This window comes from Empidonax traillii, unplaced genomic scaffold (assembly GCF_003031625.1).
Source record: "Empidonax traillii isolate 1590-97213 ecotype Southwest subspecies unplaced genomic scaffold, ASM303162v1 scaffold33:size3420811, whole genome shotgun sequence".
In the NCBI taxonomy this organism is placed as follows: domain Eukaryota; kingdom Metazoa; phylum Chordata; class Aves; order Passeriformes; family Tyrannidae; genus Empidonax; species Empidonax traillii.
Window position 1 is genome coordinate 1641965 of NW_020955226.1, and position 16286 is coordinate 1658250.

Sequence of the window (16286 nt, forward strand, 5' to 3'; positions counted from 1 at the left end):
TACTCTATAAATTAAGACTAGATTAACTACTAGATTGTCATTATTCAGTGATGCAGCCTTCAGACCGTTACAGTTTCTACAGAAAGTAAGATGGATTTATTACTGCTACCACAATATTACTATTCTGCAATTGTTTGCAAAACAAATAGGAAGTTATAACACAAATCCAGACAATTCTTAGACAATGGTTTAATCTAGAAAGCATCTGTTCCTAAACATCAATAAAAATTAAAATGTCACTGAATTATTAATTATTTTGAGACTGAATAAATTAGACCTATGCTACATTTCACCCAACACTTCTCAACAAAAGACTGTGCCAATACAATAGCACTAAGTGGGACAGCTCATTTTAAAGAAAGTCTTTTACCATGTCATTAATTTATAAATCATTTATTTTTCTATAGTTTGTTCATGACAATAATTTTAAAGACCAAAACAAATGCTCAATTTTTGTTCAATTTTAGGTAGAGATTCAACTTCTTATATGCAACTCTCCTTACATGACTTGTATCAATTGCAAAGTTACTCCAAACTACCTATTTTCATTTCAATAGCCTTTCATTCCAATTTATTAATTTACAGCAATTCACAGAAGATATCCAAAAAATACTAATATTGCAGAAACGAAAAATGTTTAAAAGGTAGAGGATGCTATAGCTGGTCTTAAGAGAATATTTTGACTAATATAAGCCCATTTTTACAATCTGTAACCACCTAGGCAAACCGATCTGCCTCTTTTCCTTGAATGCATTCATCAAGTGCAGATCCAGGATATTCAGTCCTCACAAACAAGCAACCTCAATCACCAGGTATCAAACAGCCAACACAGTAAATGCAGAAGTTCAAATCTTTTTTTGCTTATGAGCAAGGCATCGAACTGTGAAAAACATGATTTTCATTCTCAGTAATGTGATATACAGATATTTTTATTCTATCAAGTGGGATATTTCTGTCATTCACATGAATTTTATGACATTTTTCCAGATCAGAGAAATATTTCAAGACCCTACTTCTAGTTAGGTCTGAATAAGTCATGCAGCCACTTTGAGGATAAGCTACAAAACGATACTCTCTATACATATTTTTACATAATCATGGTGCTTGCAGTGTTTAGTTTCCTTGAACTGATTAGCTGAAAGAGAGCGTGAAGGAAGAGTAACCATCACAAAGGGTAAGCTTATTTTCTTCACACAGAGTGCTTATTACCCAATAATTGTATTAGTTACAAAACTGAATACACTACTTAAACTTGTTTTAGCTACACAAACTCTCTGATTCTGTCCGATTCCCAAAATTATAGTGTCAGGGGGAAGGTAAGAAATTGAGAGCTTCTTTCATCTTTTTATATCAAGCTGCTAGAATGTTCACAATGAACCCGTTGTTGATTCATTAAAATATATCCTCTCAAAGTTCATTTACTCTCCAGAGAGACTGCCTCTGCAGGAAAACAGAACTACTCCACAATGCACTCAGACCTCATAAGCTCATATTAATTAATTATTAATATGGTAATAAATAAATTACGTGCTCATAATATTACAATGTACCTAACCATTGTGCACAGCAAAGAAACTGCACACTTCCACATACATGGGATTTTTCATTAGTTTGGCTCTTACAAGTGTCATCTGTCAAGCCACAGGCATCCAAATGCTCCAAGTAAATCACTCAAAGTTTGTACATGATACCATCTCCAAGTGATTTATTCCAAGTCATACAGGTGAACCACTTGCTATAAATATTTGACTTTAGACTGTTACATGGTTCAGTTTTGTTATAATTCTGATAACTTCACTGTAAAGTTGATTTTAAAATAAATTTATCTTGAATGCCTTACCTCTATCAGATTAAAGTCAATGTATTAGGACCTCTACAACTGTACCAACACCTTCTTTACATCAATGAAACTTTCATTAATGCATAAAATATTATACTGAATTATGACATTTAATGAAAGTTAGAAGAAAACACTGGATTTGCATTTTCAACACAGGGAACATGCAGGCCATGTCTGAAGTAGAAAAGTTTAGTTTATATGGACTGGAGCTAGAGGAAAAAAAGAAAGTAAATTTCTGATAGAAATTTTGGTATTGTACTTATAATAATTTACATAAAGCACGACTGAAGATGTCAGAGGAAAATATAGCTTGGGAAGCACCTTTTGAAGGCAGATAGTCCAAAATCCAGCTCAAAAGAAGGCTAAGGTTACCAACTTCTTATAGGCTATACTAAGTAAAAGTAAGTTCAAGGGGTCTGTTCCAGGTTGCTTCCCCATATTTCTGCACTGGATCTCTCCAGGATCTCCACCCACCACATTCCAACCTGCTCCTCAAGCAAGCTCAGGCTTCTTTTACCATCTGCCCCTCCAACTTTCTGGCTCATGTTCTAGCAGGTGGAGCTCTGAGATATCTGCTACAGGTTTTTGCTTGTCTGTGATTAAAATTTCATTCTCCTTTCTTGTGTTATGCCCAATTATTGGGCCATCACTAACATAAGTCACCACTGTAAAGCAACAGCAATAAATAGTGTCAAACCAGTACAGCTCCCAAAAAATGCTGTTGAAAGTTTCCCTCCTGAACAACAAAAGTGACTTAGGAACTTAATTAGAATGAGCTCTTTAAGCTATCCTAAATCAAGGTTTAAAACCCAGAAGACTTTTTATATTAGCAAAGTCCTTTTGAATAATAATAATAACAACAATTATAATGATGAGAAAAGCTAACAAGATACAAATTAATAACAGTACAGAACACAAACCTATGTTTCACTAGATTTAAAACAGAAAAAAATTATGTTCTGAAATCCTTAAAATGTACACCAACTGTTTTTTATCTATCAGAAAGCTCAAAACGTTGTTTCCTTTAGATCACAGCAGAAAAGAACGTCTGCCTATAATGTAAAATTCATTTTTCCATTGACTGAAAACTTCAAAAATTCTGAAACGATCGTTAAGTTTATTTGCTGTTACAGATAACATTACTATCACCTAATAAACATGAAGGGATTTTTATCAGGTGTTTCTAATAACTATATTAAAAATTAGTAATTTCATTGCATTTTAATTTTCCATGCTGTAAATGAGGCCTTCTGTAAAGTGGTCAGACATGTTATTTGGAAGATTTTATAAAGCCAATGTGCTCTGTTAGTGCTTTGTCACGAGCTTTTAAGTCTGCAAACACCACTTGTGTAAGATTTTCTCCCTCAAATGTTGGAAAAGAATAAGATTTTTTTTTTCTTTTTGCAGATGAGAGAATACAGGAAAGAAAGGGGGGGGGGAGGGAGGTAAAGCAACTCTCCCACACAAATAAAGACACAGAATGTGAAAACTGGCTGCAGAATGCAAAAGACATAAAGCAAGAAGTACAGCCAGACCTTTTTCAGTTCCTTGTTCTGGTCAGACAGGCTCCCTTTATCTCATTTAATGGCCTCATTAGTGTAATCTGAGTCTACTTCCATTGCTGGTCTAATTTCCTAGAGAGGCTCAGCTGCTGTTCTGCAAATGGATACAGGCTGGGGGTGAGTGTTAAAACCTGGCTCAGTTTATAGTGATGTGGAGGCAAAATTCCCAAATCCATTCTATGTCTTTGTGCAAATATAATGAAAGTGGAAAATTGCCTTAGCATACATCAACAAAGAGATGTATGGCAGGATGCTCTTCTTAAAAAGGTTCATTTGTCAGGTTCAAAAAGGATTTAGCACCTCCAGTATATTATTGAATTTTTATATGTATCAGAAAAAAAGTTTACTAATGACATCCATTAGAAAAGCCACAGCGGCAGAATAAGCCTTTAAAACTGAAATGAGAGTTCAATACCAATTGTTCCTTTCAGTTCAACAGCCTGAAACACAATGCTGTGTTGCTACAAGAGACTCTGAGGTTGTCAGCCTCATTGACTAAGTTTGCTGTCTGCTTCCCAATGAACAGGAGAGCATGAGAAGGAAAATATGCTGGAATACTTGACCCCACAACAGGAAATCACAGGAGATAAAGACCAAAGCAGGCATGTAAGAGAAACTTAATTCTTGTGACAAAGCTTTGATAACCTACTTCCATCTAAACATTCTATCCATAGGAAAGAGACATTTTGGAGAGACACTAATGCCACTGTTTATACTCCATCAAATGACAGAATCAGTCAGGTTGGAAAGGACAACAGCGGGTCATCCAGCCCAACCTCCTTGCTCAAGCAGGGTCATCCTAGAGCACATGGCAATCCATACACAGAAAGCTTTACTTTCTAAATACTTAAATCTGAATTAAAAGAAAAAAACAAACAAACAAAAAACCCCACCTAACAAAATGCAGTTTTAAATGCCATTTTTTACTAAACTGGCTGCAAAAAAATACTAGCATACTTTTAACTGTTTCATATTCAGTTCATCACAGAAAGTGCCCTAGAAAGAGCTGTGATCCCAAGTAAAGCCACAACAGGGGAGAGGGACAGATCTTTATCAAAGTTGCCCAAAGTACCAACTGGAATAAAACAACAACAGCCACAAAACTGCAGAATCTTGACAACATGGGATCTTTAAAATGACTTGAATGAAAAAAAAGCTCCCTAATTTGACAGCCTCAGTTACCCTTTTTCTTTCCTGTCACCCCCTAAGGTAGTATTAAGTCTGTTTACATAAACTGCACTCCTAAATAAACATGCATGGTAGATGTATTCATAAAACAAGGAGATAAAAATATCATTAATTCCCTAAACAGTTCCTATGAAAACTGCCATATAGTCAGAATATTAGACAGATATAAAAATGCTTGTTAACCTTTTTTCTAATCTTGTTTTGGTCACCATTAAAATACTTGAATTCATGTTTAATCCTTGACACAACCTAGGCCTTCAAGCTTCTGGGATTTTTAACTGAAAATGTTCTGAAAAGAACATTACTCTGCATTTGCTACACTCTGTTTTGCTGTTTTGTTCCGGGATGTAATTATTTTTAAAAGAAAATTCTTCCTTATTTCCTTATGAGCACGGAGTCTTTCCTGTAAACAGGGCTAATTCTCTTAGTCTTTATCAGTCATTTTCAGACATTCATGTGATCACAAGCCAGAATAAAGGAACTTCCAGGCAGATTTGACAGTAGTTTTCTCTGCAGGTCGAATCCAAAAGTCTTTATAATGTCTGAAGTATTTGTCTTCCCTCATTCCTTTTTCTTCCTCATTTTATATTGTGACAAAGGTCTGCATCAAATTTATTTGACATTATGTCCAGTTGGTAAGAATACAATAGGAACCTTACTCATATAAACCCCTCTCCACTTAAGAGTAAAGGACAGCTGGAAACACAACTCATGTTTTAATTTCCTTTTCTTAGTTACTTGCTTTTGAAAATTACTTCTGTTCTGGATTATGTAAATAAAAATTATAGACAAGAAAAGTTAACTGGATAAGATCAAGCTATTCTAAAACAAAACCCCAAAGTCATTGCTACCCTTGCACCTGCAGAGGAAATTATGAACAAATAAACAGATATGATAGTATCCTCTAAAAGCAAACAAAACTTGCTGAGTGAAAAAGGAAAGGCAAATGTGAAGCGGTAATTTAATTTCATAATTACTTTTTTCCACTGAAAATTTTTTGCCCTTCGCATTTAAATTTAGAATTTCAAAATCAAGGTTGCACTGGCTGATACCGATTGTCAGATGACATATGAATAAGAGGCAGCTGTAAAACATTATACCACATTGGATGGTTGAAAAATACTGAAATATTGATAGCAATTAATGAAGTAATACTAATGATAGTACTAGAATCCAGCCAGGGAAGTACATTCTGCAACTAATTTACCTGATTCAAAGTCCAGTTTAAAGGATGTCACTGCTATGTACAATGAGAAGCAATGTTCAGCAATTAAGAATAAAAGATTCTTGAAGATCAGCAAGAAAAGGATCAACTTCTATGAGCTATTTCATTATAATCGGTAGATAAAGATAAATGTTCTGGTGCAATCCACTCTTCTGGTAAATGGCAATACATGAAGAATTGAAAAAAAAAATGTTTTTCACATTAGTATGCCACACATCTGTATTTTCCCATGCATGCTCAAAAATTCAATTATTAAGAAAAAGGACACAAAGGTACTGACCTAGCTTTTGATAAATTGTGAATATTCAAAATGTTTGCAATCATTGAATCAGCTGCATGACTACATGAAAAAAAAATCTGCCAAGTTCTCATTGTATTATCAGGGTGTGCCACTTGCTAGAAGAAAAAAAAAAAAAGCAGAAATGTCTCTGCCAATAATACCTATTCAGAAGTCACAGAACTATCTACTGGCTTGGAGTCATCCATGTCCCCTGCATTGAACCCAGTGATTCAAAACTCTTCCGGACAAGCCCACCCAGACCCCTGGTGTGGTTCAACATGTCAGGGTGGACAGGGCTTTGAGCACCCTGGTGCAGTGAAAGATGTTCCTGCCTGTCTCTGACAACAGGCCTGTCCCTACCAGGAGAGGTAAATACCCTATTGATCTTTAAAGGCCCCACCTCACACACATGAAAACACTTTACTGAGTCCTGCTATTACCACTGCAAAATCAGCACAGGAAACATCCAAAGATTGCCCTCATAGTTTTTGTTGATAGTGCTTGCTCATCATCACCTCTTCAGCCACTAGGAATACTTCCAGAAATGACACCTGATAATCATTTACTTTGCACAACAAAGCACCAGATGAGTATGGGCAACCTACAGGCAGATCTTTGAAAACACACCTTCAGCAACAGTAACTAAAAGTAGTCATAAGCATATAGGGGAGAGACAACAAAAAAATCCTCACTGCCCTCCTTCTCCTCCCCCTCCCCCCCAAAAAAGAAACCACAAACCAACCAAAGCCAACTCCCATCTTGTTCTCTGCTGTAGGCACACAACTTCTGGTAATACATGTGCAGTAGTAAATTGTTCCCTGGAAACACAGGAGTCTGTCTGGATGTGCTATCTTTCTGCAGAAAGCAGTGATTAATTATATTGGCTTGTCCAATATAAAACAGAATTGCACAGAAAACAGTCATTAAAAGAGCAGAATATAAAGTCCAGCAGTTGGTTTAAAAAAAGTAATTTTCTTTTTTTACATCACACACCACCATTTTCTGTTTCAGGCAAAAAGCAAGCAGCTGTTTCAGACCAAACCACCAGAGCCACTGTACTTTTTCACCACTGCAGAGTGATGTTCAGCTTCAAAACCTTTTGTGTTCCTTCCTTTCCAGTCATACAGTAGGAATAAATAATTGAATCAAGTATTCATCAGAAGAAGGGAATATCCTATTAGTCTGTGCCTGCATTCCTTCCCCCTCACTTCCTTGCATCTCTTAGATCTTCAGGATTGTACATCTTTCTTTTTAGCTTAGCCAAAAGTTTAAGATAAAAAGAAACTTATGAGTATCTTCAAATTCATGTACAACTTTATAAAATTAAAAGTGAATACACAGCCATCCTAAATGTAATGTTACAGTTTTTGGAAAAAACTGTTTCATGCAGCAGTTTAAACTAGAAGTATGGCATTAAAACAATTGTACTTTTAGAAAAAAGTTGCCAGAGACATCTTAAATTAAACACCCATCTCCATCTAAAAAATGCAAATACCATGAAAATGTCAGTGGATTTTGTAGCTAGCTGATTTGCTGGTAAATAAATTTACATTTCTTAAATTACTTACAAGGTATTAAGCTATTGTCATTTGACACGTTCATCCAAAGATGGGAGGAACACTGTCCTCAACATGACTGACCAGGGGCAGATTCTAAACAGAAAAACTGAAAGAACATCCTTGTTTATTATTTCCATTTCAGCTGGACTAGAATCCTTATAAACAAATACAAATACAGTAGCAACTAGTGTCCTTGACAGACACTCTTGTTCCAATTCTAGACTTTGAAATAAATGTTTTAATAATGTAAAAGTTTGAGAAAAAGAAAAAGATATCAGTACCACTCTAAACATACAATACATCTGTGTTTGGCCCTAGAAATTATGGCATTTGCTTAAAAGAATGGGAGTTGCTGTTCAGAGGCTTACAAATGCTTGACGCTGTTTGCCTTCTGTTTTATCTGCCTCTGTGATTCAGTTGCCACACTTTCAGCCCTTTCCCCCAAAAAAGACAACACACCTCCAAGAACTAGGAATTTACTTATTTACTTTTTTCTTACAGTGAAAGCTAATGGTATAAGGCTTTAAAAATCCTAGCCCAAACAAACTCACAAAACAATCACCAAAAAACCAAAAACCACACCTCCAAAACACAAATCCTAAAACACATTTTACAGTATAAGAACTTGAGGTTCATTTCTAGAATAGGGCAGCTTTGGTTTCAGTGCAGATCACCCTATATCATCCTATAGCTTTGTCCCTCAGCAAAATTGTGAGAGACTCTTTCAGCACATCCATGCAGTACTATTTAATTTTAAAGTAATTCCTCTGATTTTTCATCTCAGAGTTGTCAAATCATTTTTTTAGAGTAACAGAAGTACTCTTTCACCCTCTGCATGCCTTTAAATTATTAGGTAATTATAATAAACTTGTGGGTGACATTTGGCCCTGTGTACAACTCAAAGAAATCTCCAAACAGTAAGGAAGGCATTTTACAGCATAATTTATAAGAATCCAGAAAAGTAGTGTTTCTGGAAGGCTCTGGAAAATTTTGGGAATTAACACAGCAAAAAGTTGGAAAAGCAAAAGGCTATGATAAGATCTGTACTGTCTTCTCATGGTAAAACTTCTGAGAAAGCAAATACCTGAAGACTTTGTGGAGAATTGAATCAACTTTATATGGCAGAAAAAAAGAGACTCTTAGTTCTGTAGTGCCTCACCAAAGTCCATTTCAAGCTTGTGGATTTCTCTAAAACATCATCTCAGACATATTGGTGCACATGTTTCATGAAAAAAATTATGTGTCTTGTCCCTAAATACAAAACCACTGTTATTATTTACAAATATAATAAATGCAGATACTTTTGCTCCTAAGTGTAGATAGCACAAGTTCAATCTCTGCAGGAAAGCCTCTGAAAGTTGGTATTTTATTCTTTTTCATCACTGATGCAGTACATCACCAATACATAGAAGAAGAGAACTGAAGCATGCTTGAGTTCAGTAAAAGGACAAAGATGCAGCAGGATGAAAAAATAAAATATGTCTCTAGTGACCAGGAGACAGAAGGAGAATGAAGGAAAGAAAGACAAAATAATTCATCATAGCTATTGGTACTCCAGACAAAAGGACTCTAATTTAATTTAATTTATTTCATCTAATTAACAAACTAATATTTTTCAAGCCCCAGAAACTGCTAAAAAATATCATCAAATATCATCTCTAAAGCATCATAAATCTCTTCTTATCTGTGACAGCCTTTATCTACCAAAACAGAACTGAAAATTGATACAATTGAAGGACATACAATAGATTTAAGTCCTTAAGATTATAAAGGAAAATTATCATAACAATTCTCATTGGTTTTACTTACTTATGAGTTCTTTAAAAGTCCTGCAAGGCATCACTCTAATCCTGAAGTATCTTTTCCCAATTAAAACTGAGGGTCATATTATTAATGAAGTGAATAACTGGAGAGTAAGTCAAGAGCTCTCTAAGTGCTGTGTAATTTTTTTAACAGGGGAAAATATAGTAAGCCCTTCTTAAAAATGCACGGTAGGCTGTAAACAGAAAAATAAGCTTCCGAGAAAATAAATCTATTACTGAATCCAAATGTAATGTTAATTAACATATTTTTCTTAATAAAAGTGGTATACAATATAGAACTCAAAATTATCTAATACAGTGGTCGACTATGTCATATATTTACATCCTTGGAAATCTTTTGTGCAGGCTACAGAAGAAATACAGGCTTTGTTGACCAAGAGCATTGTATCTAACAGGGCTACCTGCAGGCAGAGGTCAAGCAAGCTGCTATCTTATATCCTCTAAGACAGACCATGAGATCAACAGAAGTTCAACACAACCCAATAGCACCACTGTTTACACAAAAACTGGAGTCCAAGCCCCAAGGTAGAAAGAAGTGCCGTAACAGAAAAGAAATTGTATTTTTATGCAGATGATAGAAGAAAAAACAGATTACACCACAAAAATTGTTATCTCCTACCCACCAAGTGGCTCTATTCTTTGATGAGATCCCTCTGACCTGAAGTATCTATTTTAATAAGGATCTTTCAGATTCTGATGGCTTGATATGGAAGGCAGTCACCTTCCTAGCACCCTTAACATGAGCTGACTCCAAATATGAAGTTCCATTATCCTCACTGTTTTTCATATAGACATGTCTACCTAAGCAGTGCCTTCACATATTATTTTCCTCAGTGAGTACCATTTCCCTGCACCTGTTTTTAGAGCCCCATCTCTCCTTCCTCCTTCCTCGGCTGGCCTGTAATCAAAGACAATACTAGAAGGACTGTATCCTAGATATCCCCTTCCCCCACCAACTATCTAGTTAGGAAAAAAACCTCAAAACTTTAAAACACTCTGTGCACCAGAAGAATAAATCTAGTAAAACTTGTAGCAAATCAGAAGGGTTTGTTGTTTGTTTGTTTTTCCCAAAAGAATGCTGCAAAGCCTTCATAAACAAACTGTAGATAAATATATTATAACTGCTTTCTTCTGCCTCTGACTGTACTGATTAATCTGGCTATACATACTAAAAACACTGAAAGTACTGCTTTGAATTTATTTTATTTCCTTTGAGGTTTTCCACTTGAATATAAGCCTTGCTGTAAGAGAAGGGCTCCCAGACCGAATCAGGGCGGAGACACGAAAGATGAACAAACACAGAAAAAACACACCACTTGCTGGCCAACCACAATCTCAATGCTGAGGAAATGTGCAGCTCCCAGCCAGCAGGTACCAGAGAAGCCACTGATGGATTTAGGGCAAAGAAGCACAAGCCCCTAGTAGGTGGCAGACCTCCAAAACAAACATTTCCTCACTGGCTGGCCAGCTGCTCAGAAGGCACATATCTCATTATTATAAAGTATTTGCATGCTAGCTGATCAAGCCAGATGGAGAAGAAGTATATTCACACTTATTATTTGGGTACTAGAAAAAAAAAGCTCCTGCCTGGCTGCTGTCCAATCAAATATCAAACATTTCCTCTACACCTGCAGTTAAGTCTGTGTCTCACCTGGGAGGGCAATTACTGCAGTGGGTGCAGTATGGGGGTACCTCAGAAGAAAAGTGTGGCTGTGGTAAGACATGTGAGGTGTGAAACACTCAATAATTACTAAAGAAATTTCGGAAAGAAAAGAAATGCAGCAAATGCAGTAGGAAGGGGAAGATGCAGCCTTTATAGGCTCTGCAATAGTGTATATATCCACTGGTACGTAAGTTTTTTATACACAGTAAAAACAGTTGGGCAAAACATTTCCCAGGGATGTTGTAAATATTCCAAGACATACATTATACATTCAGGAAACCTGGAGATGTAATAATGAACACAGTAGGCTTTCAAATTAAGGCAACTTAAGGCACAAAAATCCTCTTGTCAATGACACTGTAGCAAGGTAAATGAGTATCTATAAAAGCACTGTAAAATTACATGCACTTTAAAAGTATATCAAAGTGAGTTTCAAGATTGTGTTTGCCATTTGGTTATTTTTCCATCATCATATCTCCTCACTGATTATCTACTCATTTTCATAACAGGATAGTCTGTACAGTAACTCATCACTGTCCTGACACAAAGCCAAACGGTGAGTCACGCTAAGGGCTTCCCTATTTTCTCCCAGAACTTGGTGGTGTCTCAGGAGCACCCATAAGACAGAAAAAGCTGCCATCTCCTGCTTTGGGTGCAGCATACATGGCATCCTATCTCTATACTGTGGCAGGTACACTGGGCACAGAGCCAGTCCCTGTGGGACCCAGCACTTCCCACCCCCCCACAAGGAACAGCCACTAGAGAGTATGGGCTGCAGCCCATCTGCAGAAGCAGCTAACGCTGCGAGGGCACAGAGGAACACTTCATGTCTCTTGACTACTCAGGCCACCCTAAGACATGGCAACTTTAAATAAGCATTCAGGTCCAAAAATTCAGATAACATCAGGTAATGATTCTGCAAATGAATCATCTGAGAAAGATATGTTTTTAGGCTAAAAAAATCTACCACTCTAGATATATACATTAGTTTCATCAATAACCCAAGAGGATCAACTAAACTTGAAGGTATAGGAGTGACTACCATTTAATATATGTCACAAATATGTCACAAAAGTGCATATTCTCAAAGAGGCTTGCCTGGAGCATTGCTGTTGTTTTCCCTTACTTAACTTGCTAAATTGCAGGCAAGAAAATTTCACGGTGAGACTTTCAAAGGAAGAGCCCAGTCATGACAGAAAACAAGACTGAACTTCTATGGAAATAACTGTATTAAAGTTACCTGCTCTCATATGAAAATATATTCAAATTTCAGTTGGAGTGGGGTTTGTCCCTTACTCAATGACTGGATGCAAGATGATCTAATTTTTCTTTTAAATTCTACTTTGATACTGAATTTCCACAGTGGATTTCTTCCAAGACCTTAAGAAAACTATTTGTACTGTGCTTATTACACCGCATGGGAAAATACAACCTGCACTTAGAAATGTGGGAAAGGGTTAGTTTCCTCTCTAGTTATTCGTGCATTTTACAAGAGGAACAAGAAAATTAATGGGAAATCTTCCCCGTTAACAGACCAATGTGTTTTGGACACAAATGCTTCAACCAGCACAACCATTCAAAACTGAGAGTGACTCAACCCTCCCTAAGGAGCATGGCATCTGTGATTATTATTGATAAATACATCCTTGTCCTGGCTTGAGTTTTAAATTTATTTCAACAGGAAAGGAAAACATTCTTGAAGATTAAATTACACTAGTTCTCTCTCCATGTGTTCTGGATTATATGCATTTATGCAGCCCCCAGGGATATGATGCAGAAGGCATCCAACTCAATGTCCCTACAAAAAAATTAAATGAGGATATGTGCTTGGAGGATTGGATTCAGGTGTAGTATGTTCCCTCAGACTGCAATAAGATGGAATGTTTTCTATGGGCTATCGTTGCTTATTAGTAGTAAATATGTATTAGCAATAAATTACTTTTGCTTATATGAGAAAAACGAAGTATTTGTCTTTTCAGCATTACCTCAAATCCTCATCTTTGCCTCAAAAAAGAGAAACAAGTTTTATAATAAAATTTTGAAGGCAAAAGCCATCCGTATCGATGTAGTACTGTTGGTAATAAAACCTTAGATAACCAAAATCTATTTAAATGCCCAGAAAATTGTTCACATCTTATACTATTTATCTGCACTTTGCATTTCTTTTAATGTATTTAATTTTAAAACCAACAACCTGTTTCACCCATTTCCATTTCTGTCTGATGAACTTCAACTGCAAACACAGAATAATATTTTAAATATGGAAGGGGCAATGTTTGCTTTTGTATCTCTTAGGAATAATATAAAATTATCTATCAAAGCCTAAGATGTATACAAAACTTTTATTTTCATCAAATCTGCGTTGGTATAAACTTCAGCTAAATACACCTTTAGAAGTGTGGTTAAAAAACAGAGTATTTTAAAAAATATGGAAGAAAAAAGAAAAATACAAGAGCCTGAAACTATCCTCTTGAATCCCTAACACAGAAAAGTGACAGGGATGGAGTTAGGGTGAAGATGACACCAAATGCCTTGGACTGGCTATGACCAATACGGCCCTTGCCAAATCTTGCAGCACCTTGAACACACCTCTGACCACCCCGAATCTCAGTGTGCAATGCACTCAACAGAGACACACCCTGACACACCCTTTCCCATCAGGACCAGCCAAGGAGCTGCTGTGCTTCCCACAGATGGATTCTTCCTATTCACTTGCAACAGATGTGCTTGACAAACAACAACAAGGCAGCAACTGATCAGATTCTAATAAAAGTAGACTTTTCAGTCCACTCAGAGGCTGAAAGATGTTCACACACACACAACTGATATGAAAATGGCAGTGTCAAAACTGCCTTTCATTCCATAGGAAATTTTTCACCTTAATAGTGCTGTGCTGCTGCACAGCAAATGGTAATCATGTCATTACAGTAATACAAAATTTTTTTTCTTTTTGTTGCTAACTCAAATGCACATATTTCTCAAGCTCAACTGAGCAAAAAAAATATCAAATTTACTCTTCCAGAACATTATTTTGCTTTTTCATCCCATTCAAACTAGAAGTCTTTTTAATGTATTTCTGAAACAATGAGATATTTTGATAAAAGAAACGTTAGATACATTGGAGTCCTTAAATTAAATCACCAAATCTGATTTTACAGAAGGAGAGAGAAAATGTACTGAAATTCATTTTTGTGATGAAAAACTTCTCAGTGAGTGACTTCTCATAAATCAACCACGTACTTTCCTTAAGGGTTGTTCCCATCATTTGGTTTCCTACCAAGATTTTTTTCGAGGTTAAAGCAATGCCACTCTTGGGAAGCACAAAGCGCACTCTTATAAATTATTACTCTTTGTATAAAAGTCACAACAAACCAATTTGGTTGAATAAAATAACTTTGCTTTACCTAAACCATAAGATGGAATGCCAGAAGTTTAGAGTTACAGGAACAGGTGCGGAAGGCATCAGGTGTTTATTTTCTATACAAATTCCCAACAGATAAGGCTGCTCCAGAGGAGAGCCTGCTGTTCATCCTGGCTTTTCCTGTTGCTCTCTCCTCTATCTGCTTCTTCCATCTTCCCACAGATGTGGTCACCACTGCTTAGCAACCGAGGGGACATGATGACACAGATGAAAATCCTGCATCCAGAGCTCACCCTGCTCCACCTCCACAGTAGCAAATTACCTTCCACAGTAAATTAGGATGGATATGTTTTCTTTGTTATCTCAGAGGTACCAAGAGGAACCTCAAGACGTAGCTTGAATTGTTCTCCTCTGTGGAGAACCTGAGACTTGTCAATAAAACTGTTCCCCAGATGATAATACCAGGTGTTAAAAGAAAAAAAAAAAAAAAAAAAAAAAAAAAAAAAAAAAAAAAAAAAAAAAAGAAAAGGCTCAAAGGCTCGATACCAGGGGGATGGGGAGGAAAAAAGCAAAGACAAGAGACTCAACCGAATACCCTACCTACTTTTACTCAGCGCTCCAGCCGCCCTCCAGGGAGAGGCTTAGACCCACGCCTGGGTGGAACCCCGCGAACAGGACGGCGGAAAGGCCACACTCACCTCTGCCATGCCACAGGTAGGTGCCGTCTCCGCTCCGCGGGGCCGCCGGGTCCGTGCCGAGCGCTGCCCGCCCGCTCCGCGCCGCAGCCGCCGCCCCGGGGAGCCCCGCCCGGCCCCGGCCGCGCCCGCCGCCGCAGTACCGCCCCCGGGGGAACCCCGGCATGGGCAGCCACCGCCGCAGGTGGTGGTACCCAGCGCCGGCAACGCGCAGCGGACCCGCCGCCGGCAGGCGACGACCCAGGAACTTGCCGGTTGGACAGCGCTGTGACAGCCGTCCTCTTCTGCGCTTCATTCACCTTCAGTGCTAAATGGGTTTCCGAGAGGAAGTCGCGGTGTTCCTTGGCCGTAATCCACGGTAGTGACATTAAGCATTTGCCTTATGAGCTTTTAAAAGCATTTACGTGTGTTTCTTTTCTACTGATGACCAAGTAATACCTTGGAAAGCTGGCAGTGGAAAATAAGTTCGTCTGCAGCTCTGTGCGAGAACAGGTGTTTCATGAGATGTATTACTCAAGGAAGTGCCTCAGAGGCATTGTGTTCTTGTTTAGGCATATTTACATATGTCCTCCACGCTTTTGGGTGTGGACAACAGACAGTAATTCTGAGCAGATTTTAGAGGGAAATTGGCACCTGAAGAGCAGTAAGCATTAGAGCTGTAGAGCATCGTTCTTACAATGTGCATCTGAAATCATTATGGATCATTATGGATCACCAGTTTCAACCAAAGCCACAGCTAAACAGAAGTTAAAATTCTCAGCCCCTAAGTTAAAATGCCAGCCTGCCACTTCTTCCCAGCGCTTCCATGATCAGTGCTTCCTACTCCTGAAGGCCTCCTGCTGTGGCCTGGGCATATTGTCTGCACTGATTACCCTGTTCCAATATTCATAGAACATTGGTGCATCTCAAAAGCTGCATAAATAGGTAACATCTGTAGTTTTTGTCCGTGGTCATAGCACAAGACCATTAAAAAAAATCACTGGAAATGTTTGAATTCCCTTCTGCTTCAGAGCAGGGAAGGGCAGCATAGGATAGTTTTGATTTGAAGTATGAAACTTCCATATATACTTGTGAAATCAGAATAATTCAG

General features: G+C 37.5%; 1 protein-coding gene across 1 annotated transcript in view; it reads right to left on the minus strand.

Annotated features, from left to right (window-relative positions):
- LOC114073744 (sodium channel protein type 2 subunit alpha-like) overlaps positions 1 to 15242 on the minus strand; it is a 60495-nt gene extending 45253 nt beyond the window's left edge. The window contains exon 1 of the mRNA XM_027911508.1: positions 15200 to 15242. The gene's annotated coding sequence lies outside the window, so the exon portion shown is untranslated. The remainder of the gene's footprint in view (positions 1 to 15199) is intronic.
- Between the last annotated feature and the right edge of the window lie 1044 nt (positions 15243 to 16286).